This window comes from Cucumis melo, chromosome 6 (assembly GCF_025177605.1).
Source record: "Cucumis melo cultivar AY chromosome 6, USDA_Cmelo_AY_1.0, whole genome shotgun sequence".
NCBI classification, from domain to species: Eukaryota; Viridiplantae; Streptophyta; class Magnoliopsida; order Cucurbitales; family Cucurbitaceae; genus Cucumis; species Cucumis melo.
Window position 1 is genome coordinate 33,168,142 of NC_066862.1, and position 19,030 is coordinate 33,187,171.

Sequence of the window (19,030 nt, forward strand, 5' to 3'; positions counted from 1 at the left end):
ACATATCACCTTTCTTCTAGGAGTATCACCCCGTTTAGAAGATCAAAGAACGAAACTTTGTAGATCTACCGAACGTCAAGATTATGGATAATGGAGAGAAAATCTTTTAGAAGAAGACAAAGGATTATGGAAATTTTTTATCTTCTTTAACCAAATAGAAAAAGACAACCGTGTTTATAAACTTATTTGTAGCCATTCGAAAAACCGTGTCCTTTTCTATAATACTTTTCATGAAGTGATGCATCCATTCATGAAGAAACACAAATAGTTATTAGGTTTTCATAAAGTGATGCATCCACTCATGATGCATCCATTCATGAAGAAACACAAACAATAACTATTTATTCCAACAACCCCCTCATAAATGGTAAGTTGACAAATGGAAGAAAATAAGCGTTCAATATTTTTGAATGGAGAACTTGCATTAGGATAAGTAGTATAAACTTTGAACTTTCCCTAATGAACATCAATCGAGTTTACTTGGTTAATCAGTGGACATGATGCCTTGAACCGTCAACCATTCTAGAGTAAACTAAAACAATAGATGTCACATAGTTTCTCATTATATCAAAGTTTGTTCTCATGATTGTGTTCGTTTTGGCCTTCGACACTGCCTAGTCTCATGAGCGTTTAAGAGAATTCATCTTAAAATTCTCACAGAAGCGGTCCCTTTACACTTACATAGGTGATTCTTGTATATAACATCGTATATGCTCTTTCTTTATTAATAATTATCACTTACAGAAATCATTAAAGTATGATGCTTACCCTAAAACCATACTAGCACTACCTCATCATTCGTAGAATGAGTGAAAGATCTTAATGCAGTGCTCATTATGTTATCTAGAGATTGTTTTTTCCATTAAACCTAGATTGCGGAATCTCTAGTCAACTAGGTTGGGCTGCCTCTCTGGTTAACTTCATATTATAGGCTTTAATCCCATTCTTTTTTATGAACTTTCAACTAACTCCCTAGTTAGGTCGTCTTTAGTAAGTGGATCTGCAATTTTATCTTTTGGTCTCACAAAGTCAATTGTGATAATTCCACTAGAGATTAGTTGCTTGATTGTATTATGTCTTCGTCATATATGTTGAGACTTACCATTATACATAATATTTTGTGCCCTTTCAATAGCTGCCTGGCTATCACTATGTATACACATATTGTAGGCACCGGTTTAGACTAGTTGGGGATTTCTTCCAAAATATTTTGAAGTCATTCTGCTTTTTCTCCAACCTTGTCTAAAGCTATAAATTCAGATTTCATTGTGAATTGTGCTATACATGTTTGTTTGGAAGATTTCCAAGATATAGCCCTACCACCAAGGGTAAAAATCACTACAAGAAATCTGGCCTTAATGTCACTTGACGACCTACATCTTTACGAGCGTTATTAAAGGCCTTTAATGTCGATTGGACTTTAATGTCAGTTTAGAACCGACATAAAGGCCTCTTTAATGTCGGTTATAAACCTACATTAAAGGCCTTCAATGTCGATTATAAACCGACATCTTTGATGGTGTTATTGAAGGCCTTTAATGTCGGTTAATCTTTAATGTCGATGGATAACCGACATTAAAGATATCTTTAATGTCGTTTTTAAACCGACATTAAAGACACATTTAATGTCGTATTTACACTATTTTTTATGACGACAAAACTGACATTATTTTGCTCGAATTACGTCCGGAAATGTTGGTCATCGTATATTGTGAAAAATAAAAAAATGGCTTGCACGCTGGCTATAGAATGCCTACTACTCAATGACAAACCTTATAACTATTTCACCTGCAATGCACACAAGAATACCTGAAATTCCAGCATACACTTCCATATAGAACTACAACAAATACACATCATCCAACACCTAATATATAATCACATATCAAACGATGCATGCTGTCCTCCATGGAAACCAATAATAAACACATACAATGCACAAGATTAAACAACAAAAATTTTAGCATACACTTTTCCACACTTCCATATAAAACTACAACAAATACGCATCATCCAACACCTACATATAATCACATATCCATAAACACACTATATGCAACACCATAAGACCAACTACTTCAAATCTTCTAATATATCCACCTACATATAATCACATATCAAACAGTGCATGTTCTCCTCCATGGCAACCAATAATAAACACATATAATGCACAAGATCAAACACAAGAAATCACAGCATACATTTTTCCACACTTCCATATAAAACTACAACAAATACGCATCATCCAACACCTACATATAATCATATATCAATAAACACAACTATATTCAACAAGATAAGTCCAACTACTCCAAATCTTCCAATATATCCACCTATATATATATAATCACACATATCAAACAACGCATGCTGTCCTCTATAGCAAACTAATAATAAACACCTACAATGCATAAGATCTAACACTAAAATACCAGCACACTTTTCTACACTTCTATATAGTACTACAGCAAATATGATCATCCAACACCTAAAATATCAACACACTTTTCCACCCTTCTATATAGTACTACAACAAATACAATCATCCAACTCCTATATATAATCACATATTTGAATAAACACACCAACAACTGTAAGTGAAAACTAAAAAAAATAAAGATAATTTATAAGATCGTGATTAATAACCAATGTATATGTACAACAGAAATTTCCTCCACTAACTAAAGTATACGTACAAACTATCTAACAAACAACAATTAGTACGGGACCACCTGCCCTTCCAAAAACTATAGGACTGCCCGTCCCTACAAAAACTTAAATTAACTCGACCAACTACTAAGTTAACTACAAAAATCAACTACTAACTTAACTCGAACAAAAACAACATTTAAAAGCTTACACAAATCTACTAACAAAAGCTGTCTATTTGGTTCGAATCTCGTCAATCTCCTCTTGCCTATATGCACTTTTGGTATTGAACTACACACAAAGAGAAAGATATTGAAAGTATGAGTTTATATCATAAATTGTAATATGTGAAAAGTTAAAGTAGAAACTTACAAGGCTAGTAATAGAAGTACTAGAATTATGGACTATCTCATGTATGTACTTTTGCATGTAGTACCCACACTCTACAAAATCCAATTGACGAGGGCACTGCATGTATATAAATTGAATACAAATTAATCTTATGTTTCATCGAAAATAATTACGTGTAAATGCAAATTACCTTTATAGGTCTCTATTTTGGAGTTGATCGATAGCGTTGTAGATCGTGTTTCGCTTGCCATGTCTTTAACCCTTTAAATATTTTGAAACATTAGAAGACAATAAAGTGAAATAAGAAGTAATAAAGTGAATACACTTACACATTTATGACTCCATGAATGTCTTCATTGACTTTACTCCGAAGAGAGTCCAAGACATAAACGTAATTTTCACGAAGATCGATGACATGCAACATCCAATGAAAACTACAATACACAACATCTTCAATGTGAGTACACATTTAAGCTCAATGGAAAAAAATTAATGTGTTTCTCTTCTTTATTTACACGGTATTATATGGAATTAGCACTTTTTGTTCCAAGTTAATTGGTTCTAGCTAGTTGGCTAAATTTTTGGATCGAGGATCACGATATTTGATATGTGACAATATTTTTGATTGGTCAATGAAAAAAAACTCCTTGCACAGTCACATTCATCCCAAAGATATCTAAGTAAAAGCAACCATAGTTAAAATATCACCAAACTAACTACAATAGTGGTGTTGGAGATAAAGATGAGTAAAAGTTGTCTTATACTTACGTAATATACACTAGTATACACATATAGCCGATTTCAACCATGCCACAATAATGCAACAAACCTTCACGAGCTAAATAAACAAATTTATCACTTTCAAATATTAGCTCGTTCATTGGGGTGCGAATCATGTCTACATCCTTCATGTTGTTCACGACATATCTATTTAAAAGCTTAATAGTCCCCTTAACATCAGTATAATTTGAAGAGTACACGACATCCTTCCTGGTTGAATGCTCCTACCACAACCAAGGTTCTAAATTCAAAATACATATACAAATAAAATCAAAACTTAAATAGTAAAAAAAGATACACACTTGTTTGTCATTGATCGTAAAAATAAGCCGACGAGGCTATTCTATAATGTTACCAAATGCTTGATTTAAGGTCTCTATCTTTCCCTTAACTGGAGATTGGGTATAGTCAAATTTTCTTCCGTAACCACGTCTACTAGAACTTTAACATTGGGATATCCAATGTTATCCTCAACTATCGTGGCTACTGCAACAATATTATTACTGGATCCTATAGACAATTGGCATGATGTTCCCTTGACAAATATTAAAAGCATAGTTAAGAACAATTGATCCTATATCGTTAAAAAATTAAAAGTGACAATAAAGTCAATTACCTCCACTCCTTTGTTGCTAGGTGTGTTGACCAGATCCTCATCAGCATCAAGATCTATGTTAATACTTCAAATGGATGACCTCGAGTGATTACTTTTCTTCTTGTCACTTTTGCATCTCGAGTCATCCTCTTCTTTATGACATATTGCAACTTGAGGAGTTATCATTTTCTTCTTCCCTTTTACTGTGTTGAAATATTGTGATTGAGAGACAAAACCACCCACGCCTCTTAGACGTCCACCGTGCTCCTTAGAACCCAATGCGTCAGTCAAGATGTCCTCATTTTTATGTCTTGCAACTAATTCATCCTATAAAACAATACAAGTATTTTCATCATCAGTTAGGTTAACAAAAGATTATGTATTGTAATCATAAGTATTATATATACTTACAATCCGAGAGGCACAATCTCGAGTAGCATCATCAAAATAATCATTATTTCTTCCTTTCCGTACTTCTTTCTAAAGAGTTGAACGATAGGAAACATCATGCGTTATTTTCTACAACAAAAGATAGATATCTAATTAACAACATATTAAGATAAATTCTTTAATTTAATTAGAAATACTCACTAGTTCATCGGCAAGACCAACATATCCCTTACGAGATATGTGGTGATTGTATATGCATTTCGACCTTCTTTCCCTTTGAATATGACTATAATCCTGTACAACGCATTAGTTTGTAGGTAGATATCAAAACAAAATTAAAGTGAAAATGTAAACAAAATTATTTACCTCCCATTCTTCACTTAGTCTAGCATCCAGAAACGATTCCCAATCTTCTTGATTTATATGAGAATAGATTTTAGGAGGAAACTGTAAGAGTGATGGTTGATCCTTAGACGGAAGTATATACTTCTTAGTTAACGTGGTCTTGAAAGTTTGAAACTTTCTTAATGCAGACAAAAGTATAGAATGTTTAGCATTGGGTTGTAAATCGAACGACATCTACAAAAGAAAAAAAAAGCGTAGTTAAACTTAGAGTGTAAAGCAAACTACATTATATGAAAAACATAATAATAGAACTCATATCGATATACAATCATAGATTTTATCTTTCAGCTCATTCGAAACTTCTTTCCAAGAGTTGTATGTGATAGGAATCTGTTGTCGAACGCATACACCAATGTAACTGCATTTTTTTAGACGTGGCTCCAACAGGTTGCTCGTGCTCATTAAATTGGATGGGCAACTTTTGCCTAGAATTTCTCACTGAGGCCAACTCAGACATAGTAGTTGGCTCATATGGAACAAATGATTTCTTTCGTACTTTTGGAAGCATTTCTCTTTCATCCTCACTGCTATCCTCCATCTATGAATCTGCAAAAAATGGACATACATTAGTAAGCAAAGTCAACATACATAAGCATAGCAATTATGTTACGAACTTAAACACAAATACATTATAAAGCAAAGTAATGACATACCATAAATATAACAGTTATATTACGAACTTTAAACATAAATACATTATAAAGCAAAGTAATAACATACCATAAACATATCAATTATATTACGAACTCTAAATATAAATACATTTTAAAGCAAAGTAATGACATACCCTTCTCTACCCATCTACCCTTACAATTATGTCTAATATAAGTTGAAGTTGTATCATCAGTCTCGTTAGGTGTATCAACATTGCGCATCCTTTGAATGGTTTCATAACCACTCTCTTAAAGTATATCTCCTATTTCATCTTCAAAGAAATCTTCTTCAATAGTTCTTTGTGGAGATGTTAAAACCACTGACCATTCAGGATTTGCAGAATCTTGGACATAGAATACTTGTTTTGCTTGAGTGGCTAAAATAAATGAGTTTGATTTATGCCCAATACGTTTGAGATCCACGATGGTAAACCCAAGCTCGTCCACTTTGACTTCATTTCTATTGTCAACCCAATCACATTTAAATAAAATAAAAGATAATTGATGGTAATCAATCTCCCATATCTCTTGTATTACACTATAAAACATCATATCTGACATGACATGGTTTTTGTCCTTAGAACTAGAGACTTGCATCGTTGTAGCGGTTATACTAACTCTACTATTTTGAACTCTCCTAATATCATCATGGCTTTTTATGTGATAGTAATAACCATTAATCATGTAACCAGAATAAGTGGCCACATCTGGAGAAGGTCCATGAGCTATCCATCTTAAAGAAGGCGTGATGAAATTTTTAGGTACTTTGAGAGCTAGTGCAACCTACACAATATATTGGATTTAGTTAGATCCAAAACAAACATGAAAGAGTATGATTATAGTGATTACCTGAGAGGACTGCCACTGATTGAATGAGCGATTATGCTCTTCTTGAATCCACTTTTTACTTTGAGCTTTACCAGAGTTAAGCTTATGCAAACTCTCTATATGTTGTTCGTCATAAATGACAAGTTATTAAGTAATTACATAACCAACTTATATAGAATGAGAATAGATAGGGTTTAGCACGTACTCGACGTATGGTAGAATATCATTTACATTCTGAATGACGTAAATATGAGCTTGATCTAATTGCTCCTTACTCGATCTGATAAAAGAAGAAGCTGATAATGCTTTATCCACGTTTGAATCCTTTTTATTACAGATGAGTTAAGTCCAATAGAACTAACTCTAGCAATAAATTCAGAATAGAACTCTATAGCGTCTTCAACAATATAATTTTCTTCCATACATCCTTCTGGTCGATTTCTATTTCGCACATAAGTTTTTAGGACTTTCATATATCGTTCAAAAGGATACATCCACCTTAGATGAACAAGTCCACAAAACTCAATTTCTCTTACAAGATGCACTACAAGGTGTACCATTATAGTGAAAAATGATGGTGGAAAATACTTCTCCAATAGACATAAAGTGAGATGAAAATGGACATTTCCCAGGACATGATCGGCTTCAATCTATGAGGATGAAGTAGTTCCACTCACAGGCAGGCTCAATCAGAAAAATGAAAGAGAGGCCTCCATCAATCAGGAGTGACTATGCTCCTTTGTTAGCGCGGGTAGGGTGAACCTAATAGGTGTAACCTTGAATACTAGATAAAGCATCTTTAGATTCAACTTCTGACTATCCAACTAGGGAAAGAAGATGAATACCGATCTAGCTTCGTCTACGTAAATTAGTGGAATGAACAAGTCAAGAGGAAATTCAACTAGTCCTCACTGGTTTAATTTAGTGGAATATACTCAAAAAGGAGGTTATTCTTTATAAGGATTTCTTTCGTTGCACTCCTGAAAATATTATAATTCAGTTGTTTCACTTTCTTTATTCATCTTTGACCCTCTCCTCTCCTTATCAGTCGAGTTTCTTCAAACCTTACATTTTGGAGAGTTATTTCATAATGTCACTCCTTCTTTAAGTCAGTCGTTTTGCTTCTCCCCTCTCCTCTATTTGGAGTCGAGTTATTTCTTAACTACATCTTCATGCATTCCTTTCAAGTGTGATGTATCAATTGTCTTCTTACATATAGCATTAAAGAAGAAGCATAACCAAATAATTGCAGGTCTTACATGTTTCGGTAGAATACCACGAATTGCCACAGGTAGCAATTGTTGCATAAGAACGGGATGGTCATGCGACTTAAGTCCATACAGTTTCAAATCTGTGAGTGACACTAAACTTTGAATGTTCGATGAATAGCCTTCTGGTACTTTCAGTTCAGAAAGTGTCTTACAATAACTCAACTTCTTTGTTCGAGATAATGTATAACATGCCGGGAGTAAAAAGATCTTTTTCTCCCTACTTAAGGGGCTAGCTCTAATCTAATATTCAGTTCAACCAAATCTAATCGACTTTTTACTCCATCTTTCATTTTACCGGGAATATCAAGCAATGTGCCAATGAGATTTGCACATACATTTTTTTCAATGTGCATCACGTCTAAACAATGCCACACATCAAGAAACTTCCAATATTCTAACTAAAAAAAATAGATTTTTTCTTCCAATAAGTTCCAGAAGAACTCATTTCAGTGTTCTTTTCGTTGATAGTTCTCTTACCAAATGAGTGTTCGTACTTACTTTTTTGTACAAGAATTTCTTCCCCACCAATGGTTCTGGAGCCAATTCTAATTCTTGTGCACCAATGAAAACTTTCTTATGTTTCCTATATGGATGATGACGTGGTAGAAACTTACGATGCCTAATATATTCCATCTTCCTTCCTTTTGGCAAATAAATGGATGAAGTTTTCTCCCCACAAATTGGACATGCATGATCCTTTGACCGTACAACCACACAAGTTGCCATACGCAGGAAAATCATTAATGATCCATAACAAAATAGCTTTTAGCCTGAAACATTGATCTTGATATGCATCGTAACTTTCCACCCCATCATGCCAAAGTGTTTTCAAATCGTCAAGTAACGGAGCTAAATAAACATCTATTTCATTTCTCGGTTGTTTGGGACCAGATATTAGTGCGGCCAACATAAAAAATTTTCACTTTATACACAACCATGGAGGTAGGTTATATGTCACTAACATCACTGGCCAACAACTATATTTACTGCTAAGATCTCCATGCGAATTTACCCCATCTGTGGAAAGAGCAAGACGTAGATTTCTAGGTTCCCACCCAAACTCTGGCCACAAATTGTCTATTTTTTCCATGATAATATATCTTTTGGATGTTGTAATAGATCATTCACTTCTCTTTTTCTGGCATGCCACGTCAATAATCTTGATGTTTCTTTGCTTTGAAACATTCTTTCAAATCTTGGAATTCGAGAGAAATACCACATGACTTTCACTGGAACATTCTTAACCTCCTTTGAATTTTTAGGAATCTTCCATCTTGACATACCACAAGAGGGGCATACATTTGCATCAGACAGTTCTTTCCTAAACCAGCAACAACCATTCCTACAGGCATGAATCTTCTCGTACTTCATTCTAAGAGTACACAAAATCTTTTTTGCTTCATAAGTAGAAGTAAGGCATTCATTGGGAGTAGGTAAGATGTCACAAATTAATTGTAACAACTCAGTGAAACTCTTATCACTTCATCCAAATTTAGCTTTCAAATTATATAACTTTATCAACGTAGATATTTTGGTAAAATTCGTACAATTAGGATATAATGGTTTTTTAGCATCATCTACTAGTTCCTAAATTTTTTTTGACTTGTCATTAAAATAATTATGCACAGCCTCAAACATTTCAATTATGTCATCAACATCGTCCTCGTCAATTTCTTCTCTTACACTACTAAAGATACTTTCATTGTTTCTCTTTATTGGTAGTAACTCACCATGAAAAATCCATTCTTCATAATTTTGATCTATGCTGTTAAAAAAATGATCTCTAATTGTATTCACATCTAAAGTTTTTGCATTCACGCACTTTAAACAAGGACAGGCCATGACGTTCGACGTCTTCGAATGTTCCAACCCATTTTTAATAAACATCTCAAACCCAAAAGCATACTCAGTTAACATTCTATTCTTTTTCATTCACGACTTATCCATATTATATAAGATGCAATTTAATCTATAAAAAAATATCGAGAAAACAACGAAATTAAGTAAACTTAAACTCTTACTCACATTCCAAAAACTAACAAGTTCTATATAATCCAAACCAAAAGGTTCTATATTATCGACTCAAACAACTACCAAACTCGCAATTGTATCACTCAATCAACTAATAAGCAAATCTCAAATTAAAACCATCCACAAAGACCAAACACAAGCTCAGTTCGAGTCATGAAGAAGAATTCGTGAGTCGGAATCATGAACTTGCTTATTGAAATTGTGGTAAAGTTTTGATCGGAGTCTCGCTACCTATAAATATCACACCATAACCATAAGCTAGCTTTTATCCTTCTTCTTCTTCAGTTTCTTCTTTTTTATAATTCTATTTGTTTTTATTAATTATTTTGTATTTGTTAAATGTATAATTCTTGAGACACCTATTTCTGTTGATTTAGGTTTAGATTGTAATTAATGTTAAATTTACTATACTTTTGTTACATAATTTGATGGATCTTGGCTCTTGGTTTAGGCTTAGATTGAAGATTTTGTTCTATTTATTATCTTTATTCATTCTGTTTCTAACTAAAAAATTTTTGCTTAACTTCTATTAATTAAAGCCTGCATGGGAGAAGAATGATAAATTTGCTTCTTTTATATGCTTAGCTTTTGATTTAACTTCATTCAAAGTGCAATAAGTCATGCATTAATATAGAATAGTACGGGAAGAAAAAGAGTATATGAATGAAAACTCAACTATGGGATCGATACAATATAATGCATAGAGTCCGAGACAATATATATAAGAACTTCATGGAACCACACCCCACCACTTGCTATGCACACATGATAATAAATCCCTAAAAACACTAAAAAACACTATACAAAACCAATGAATTCTATCCAATGAATTAGGAAACAAAACCTAAAAACACTAAAAAAAACTTTATAACAAACATGAACATTACACAAAACCAAAAGAAAAACATACATTTAACTTCTTTTGTCTACCAACACGAAAACCACAAAGAAAAATCTTGTGATTTTTCTTCCTTGATAGCTGAACAGAAACTTCCTCAAAAACCACTTCACACTCTAACAGAGGAAAAATCTGAAGGAATTAAACCAATAAACAATTCAATGATGTGAAGAAGAAATTAGAACAAAATAAAAACATAACAAAAAAATGTGAAGGAATAAAAATAGAAAAAAAATGTTTCTTTTAAAACTTTTCAAACCAATAAACAATTCAATGAAACAAAACAACTTTGCATCCCAAACACAAACATATGACTTTCCCAAACATATGACGAACTCCATATACATATGAACTTCTAACATCCTAACTCAACTCAATGTTTCAAACAATCTCTAAATCTCTTTAATAAAATATCAAAAAACAATAAAGGATGATGAACAAACATATGCCACAAAAACTCACAACCTATTTCAAAAAAGTTTATATCAAAATGCCATAGTTCCCTTTGAATTTCCCTTTAAACCGAAAATTTAAGAACAACTAACTGCTCCTGAAGTGAGGGATGTTCTCTTCTGCCTAGCTTCTTAAATAGAATTAGATAAGACGACGAGTTTTTTAGAAGTTTTATTCAATAAATTATCATTTGTGTTTACCAACTTCGTATAGCAATACAAAAATATAATAATTCGAAGTGTATTAGTTTTTCCTCATTAATTTTGCTTCCAAAATTTTCAACATGATGCAAAGAATCAATTCAAAGGACCTTGATAATGAAGCTCTAGCATTCGAACCAATTTTGGGTTCCATGGTCGCAAGAGTATATCACAACCCTCAAATGAAGGAGGAAAGCCAATTGAAATTACAGAAGTTGATATAGTTCTAGGCGTCTAATGAGAATTATGATAAGGATACTCAACACTTCAATAATCAAGATGTATCCCCACGTCCTGAAAACAATAAGAAACAGTGAATCACAGTCCAAAAACTAGATTAGTTTACACCCAAATAATAATCAAACGAGGAAGAATAATGAATATCGAATCATAAAAACTAATGCCTACCTGTTTCACCAAGTTTAAATTGTAATACCATCATTAATGTCTAAACTATTTGTAATTTCAAATCCAAGTAAAGATTATGAATCTTTGTAATTCATTGCAAAAAGAAATAACATAATTTCCAAAAGGAATTTTCGAATAATGCACCCAAAGAGAGAACCATGCTAAAATACATAAAATTTCAAATCTCTTCCCACAAAGCAAATCCTATTTAGAATTGATGTTCTTTCCTATTTTTTCACAACTAAATATTCCAAAGAGCACAAAACCAATGCACCCTACACAAGACAGCTTACTCCATCATATATATGTTCAAGCAATGAACTAAAGATATGCCAGAAGTCTACCAATATAGAAGGATTAATGTGAGAAATCAAAGGTACCCACAAAAAGCTTGCTCCATTATCATATATGTTTGAACAAGAAAACAATGAGGTACAACAAAACAAGGTATCAGAAAGAGGTTGAAACTTAATGTTTGCATAATTACCTCTGGCCCACTTGCTCCCAACCAATCAAATCAAAAGTCAAGAACCTAGAAGATGCAAAGAAATATTAAAAAGCTACAACTTTATATTCTCCAAGTTCATATAAGTATACACAGGTATGCACTGACACCATTATTCATTCTCCTAATGTTTTCTACACATTTCTTCTCTTTGCCACCTATGATTATCTTTGAGTTACAATGAAATTAACAAGTTCAAACAATGCTTTTAGTTCATACATGTAGGTCGTAATTTTCCTTTTCCTTTAATGAGGGACCTCTTAAATGAAAGTTTTTGTTTATACGTCTAAGGAGATTTATGGTAAGGATACCCAACACTTCAATAATCAAGATGTATCCCTACGTCTAAAAAATAACAAGAAACAGTGAATCACAGTCCAAAAACTAGATTAATCTACACCCAAATCATCAAAACTTCAAATTGAACAAAGAGTTCAATAAAACACCCAACAAATGGGTAAACCCCAAAAAAATTCATTTACAATAAGCAAATCTGAAATAGAAAAAAACATCTGGATGCAAAATAGGAAAACAACACCAACAACAATGGCAACCAACGCTGCTGCTAAACCAATGAGAACCTTAGAATCAAGTGCCTGTAAAACCTCCATTACGCGATTGATTACACAATGGAGGAAGAGAAAGATTAGCGAGAAATTGGAGGATCTTGAAGAAGAAAAATGGGTTGGTATGAAGCACATGTCGATGCAAATAAATAGGCAAAAATACACTCACAAATTCATGAAATGTATATTGGTTTGATAAAGCAGTCATAAAATGTATAGTGCAAAGAATTTACACACGGAAACAGCTGAATTGAAAAGAATTTACTATGAATGTATATAAAATGAAAAAAGGCTGAGAATATCTAACATTATATAATGATTTAAACAAAAATATAAATTTTAATCTAAAAAAGAAATGAGATGCAATTTAATCTCTTAAAATCAGCAGCGTTCCATAACCTGAGTAAGCAGATTAGAATGACAATATCGAAGGTTCAAATTTGTAAAAGTCGAACTGAAGGGAAGATCCAACGGATTATAAAACCCAAAACTTACAACTCATAAACTAGTACATTGTTCAAAATGTATGCACATTCATGAACACTTGTTCGGTTCAACAATAAACTCAGAGATAATAGAGCAAGCATAAGGCTCCATTCGGTTTAAATTAATTATTCAATGATGGAAGGACATACCTACAGTTTTGGGTACCTGCCCATATAATCCTATCACGATTCTACCTACAAAGAGAGAAGAAAGAAAGGATTTAGAAATGTCAAACAAGAATTGAAGGAGGGTAGAAGATCAAACGGTTGAGGTATTTAAAAATCCAAGCAATAAAGCTTGAATGTATCCTTTTACAAACAAAAACTTCATAAAATGTGAGCTGTCATGGCTCAAGTTGAAATCCAATTATACTCACAAGAGAAGACAGCAATACTCGACCTTACCAATTGACAATAATTCTACATGTAGGAACAAAGTAAAGTGTAGGCAAAAGGAGTTTACCTGATCTCTATTCTTCAATATCAACATCCAACAAAACCCTATGAGTAATTTCTGGCTCTTCTTCTTGTTTCTCTTCCCTCTAGAATTTACATGACAAAATACATGTAGATAAATAAATTAACTACAGGGTAAGGCTAAATATATTATTTGTTTGAAGTAAAGAGATGATCATATTCCACATGATCAAAATAACAAAGAAGTCTCACGAATTCAGATTTTATGCATCCCAATTTCCAAAAAAGCTATTTTCCTAAAACTAGCATGTCCAACCAAACCATCATAGGGAAACAACTATCATTGGATTTAACAATCATGCATACCATAACCAAAACAGGGTATTCCAAGGGAATTGGATTACCAAAAACAAATTACTAAATGAACCTCTTTATCTCAATAAGTCTTCTACAGAAATCCATAAGTCCAACAAATGCATAATGGAAACAGCACCAAGATGAACGAACTTTGTGTTATTTTATTACTTATAAAAAAAAGGAACTAAAAACTTAAAGAAAGCCCTCCAAAAAAGATCCCTTCCCAACACTAACAAAACCCAAACTCAGTCCCCATTAGAATGAATTAACCGAACCACTAACGCAAGATAACGACATAGCTGCAAATTAATGAAAATCATGTCCATAAATACTCAAATATTGAAACAATGAGTGTTGAATTTTGAGATTGATTGGTGGTTTACAGTCTAAATCGAAGTAAAAAAATATTGCAGCTTAAACCCCAAATTAAAAAAATCGTGACCACTTGAAAGAAGATGGAAATTACCGTTGCCGTAAAGCTTCCGTTGCCACCACCGGAGTTAGATATTAGCGTCGAGTAGGGATGTCGTCGCTGAATGCATTTATAGCTTGAATAGCACAGTGAAGGATCCAACAACTGTGATTTCACCAACAGCAATGGTGAGAATGTGAGAGGGAGATGCGGGCGATTTTCTTTAGAAGGTGGATGCAAAAGCTGTGAATGTTAAAGGTAGGAGCGGCATTAATAATCTGGGGTGAGAATGTGAGAGGGAGACGTAGACGAGTTTGTTTAGAAGGAGGAAAATACGGGCGAATTTGTTTATAAGGGTGGGCGAGTAAAACGACAATGGTGGCAGCAAGTAAATTGGTGGCGGTGAGCACAATAGTGGCGACAAGCACAATGGTGGCAGCAATGGTTATTCCGAGAAGAAATAGGCATCAGAGAAGAAATGGGCGGATCCCATTTGGAGAAGAAAGGGTTTGCGAGCCGCGAAGTAATCGACTAAGGAGAAGATTGAAAGAGTAAAGTATGAGAGAGAAATTGTTATTTTTTTACAAAATAAAATTATTAAAATTAAAATTAAAATGGACCTTTAATGTTGGTTTTCAAAAGGGAGGACCTTTAGTGTCGGTTTTCCTAATGTCGGTGGAAAACCGACATTCAACATCCGCCTTTTCAAAACTAACATTAATGTTCATTTTTCATTTTTTTCAACCGACATTAAAGCGTATATTTCTTCTAGTGAATGTAACCACTCGTATTGTGCTATTCATTCATTATAACATTAAGAGAACGTTTTTTTTTGTAACCTTGTTTCACAAGACATTTTGTGTGGAAAAACATTCTCAAAGAATGTCGCATTCCTTGATTCCATGTTCGTATTAACATGTATATCTGAAATATTTGATTTATGAACTAGAAATTGATATGCACAATTGTTGCTAGCATAACCAATGAATATGCAAACAACATTTTTTGGTCTTATTTAAACCATTTTTGGTTTAGGTACTGTAACCGTTGTTAGACATCCCCACACTTTTAAAAGTTCGTATAAAACTTTCTATTTTTCACAAGAAATTTCCTATATGAATATAGGAAGTCCCTATACAATATATAACTAACCTTCAAACATAGGGAGACATATCACAAATTTGGAATCATTCATTTAAAAGATCATAAAATTTCCAATCATAAACTTGATTGTTATGACATATTCTTTCGTGTGTGTGTATGTGTGTGTGTGTATATATATATACCGCACTAATGATTTCTATAAATTTTTGTCTAATCCACCACTATAATCATTATATAGTGTGTTATCTAATCCACTCCAAGTACGATTGTTGCATACATATTTTGCAATAGCATGAATTTTCAATAGTTGTCTAAAGCCAAAGAATAACATTTCTTATGGCCATAAATTGAAACTATTGCCCTTAAATTTCTCATATAAACTTCCATGATTTCCACCAATAATATATGGTTTACAATAGTTTAAAATTGTTGATGACATTTATGTGATATTAATCACCAAACGTACATTTGTGAAACAAAGTAAATAACTTTATCGAATAAATTCTCACAAAATAAAATCAAAATAAAACTAGAGACATTATTCCATTAGGCTTGAAATGTAAAATGTCACGATAACATTAGGCTTAATCCCAATATGCATACAAAATATACAAATACACACGCCCTATTATCAAATACACATATCTGTATTAAAACAAAACTAGTGCAAAACATCAAACAATTATTCACTGCCCATATGCCCAATGGTGAACTCATGCCAAATATATATAAGTGCCAAAAGAAAATTTATTAAAAACTTGTCAAAGGGAAAATCTCAAATGTCATTTGACCATGAGTTTTATATACTAATTAAAGTACATAACAACCCATTAAAGTTTAGAATCAAATGCAGATATTAGTTGAATGAAAACTAACAATAATTTTCATGATTTGCACACAGAACATCTTTGTGGAATAATATACATATATATGAAATTCTAAAACAGAATCAACATAATCTAACAACAAATCGATATATGAATATTTCCACAATTCCTCAATTTTAGTAATTTGAAGCCTCATAAAAGATAAGTAATGGGGTTTTCAATATTATCATAAAAGATAAATTTGTCTTAAGATTGTTGTGAAAATTATCAATACAACAAAACAAGAAAACATATATGTATTATATATCTGAGCACAACGAATTCACGTTGTCTCCTTAAGACAAATTTACTCACCTTAGTGCTTGAGTTTTGAGAGTAATTGTCTCACAAGATAGAACATATCACTTTTCTTCTAAGAGTAGCACTTCGTCTAGAAGATCAACGAACGAAACTTTGTGAATCTACCGAACGTCAAGATTTTGGATAATGGAGAGAAAATCTTTTGGAAGAAGACAAAGGATTATGAAAAAAAAAATATCTTCTTCAACCAAATAGAAAAGGACCGTATTTATAGATTTATTTGTGGTCATTTGAAAACTTGTGTCCTTTTCTATAATACTTTTCATGAAACGATGCATCCATTCATGAAGAAACACAAATAGTTATTAGGTTTTCATGAAGTGATGAATCCACTCATGATGCATCCATTCACGAAAAAACACAAAAACGTATGCTTGAGGAATAGTTTTGTGTCACTTTATTAGCCTAAAGAATTGCTCTCAAATTAGTTTGGATATTGAAGATTGAATTCAAAGATCTACACAGCTAAAAGCACTCATCTTTTTTGCCAATTGCTGTTAAAAGAGGAGACCGATATACGAGAAAACTTGAGAGAGTAGAAGGTGGAAAATGTTAGGTTTATCCTTTTATGCTTTGAGAGTGAATGGTATAAGTGTTATTTGTATAATAAAATTTTCAATCTAGAATTTAATATAAAAACTAAAATTTCCTTTGGTAACTTTTTCGCTTTTTATTTTTGGTTTTTAAAAATTAATAAAATATTTTTTTCTATTTCTTACAATAGTTTGCATTTTTTTTAAGTACAATAGTTGAATTCTTAGCTAAATTTCAAAACGAAAACCAAGCTTTTGAAAGTTATTATTTTTTTAGTTTCCAAAATATAGTTTGATTTTATAAATCACTGATAAGTACATAACAAAGAAAAAAATTGGAGATAGAAGTAGTATGTATAGACTTAATTTTCAAAAACAAAAATAAAAAACTAAATGATTACCAACGGAAGCCTAAGTGATAGAGTTGGAAATACCCATCTTATTTTACTTAATCTGAGTTCATAATTCCTTAATTTTACGTTCTTGATTGGCTATTTTACAAGTTTTGTGCAATTCAAAGATAGAATTTGGAGTGATGTCGATCAGGAGCTTAATTTAGTAAAGACGAAGTGAAATAGCATCAACTATGGTGATCAAGAAAAGCTCATTTGGCTTCTGCCTTGTAGTGTCACGGTGCGTCATGACACTATGTGCAACACTCTGTAAAGAAGGGACTATTATTTGCAAGGAGCACACAACGCTACGGCACTCCAAACACCACTACAAGAAAAAAAGGTTTTGCCGATGCCAATAATGTTACCGATGCCTAAAATAGTGTCAACATAGGGTATTAAAGCCAATGCAAAAAACTATAGGTCAGCATATAAGGGCTATTATTCTGACGCCTTAATTAATAGTTCGCCAAGGACTATTCTGAATCTCTTTTAAATGGGGTCAGAATAGAGGATCTTTCCTGACGCCAACCACAGCGTTGGAAAAGATAAGACCTCAAATTCCTAATTTTCATTACAGATCTGGTGCCTCCCTTTTCATTTTTCCATTGTGAACCCCTCCCCCTTCCACTCAATTTTCAATTCCATTCGTCATATCTCTCACTCATCGTCCACTAGAAGAAATCTGACCTTTAATGTCGGTTTAAAACCGACATTAAAAGGCTTTAATGTCGGTTTAAAACCGACATTAAAAGGCTTTAATGTCACTTGGCAACCGACATCTTTGTGAGCGTTATTAAAGGCCTTTAATGTCAGTTGGGCTTTAATGTCGGTTTAAAAACGACATTAAAGGCCTCTTTAATGTCGGGTTAAAAACGACATTAAAGGCCTTTAATGTCGGGTTTAAACCGACATCTTTGATGGTATTATTGAAGTCCTTTAATGTCGGTTGGGCTTTAATATCGGTTTAAAAACGACATTAAAGGCCTCTTTAATGTCGATTTGTCAGTTTTCAACTGACATCTTTGATAGTGTTATTGAAGCCCTTTAATGTCGGTTGAACTCTGATGTCGATTTAAACCCGACATTAAAGCCTAGTTTTTGGATTCATTTTTACAAATTTATTTTTATTTAATTGTTACATTATTATCCTATAGACC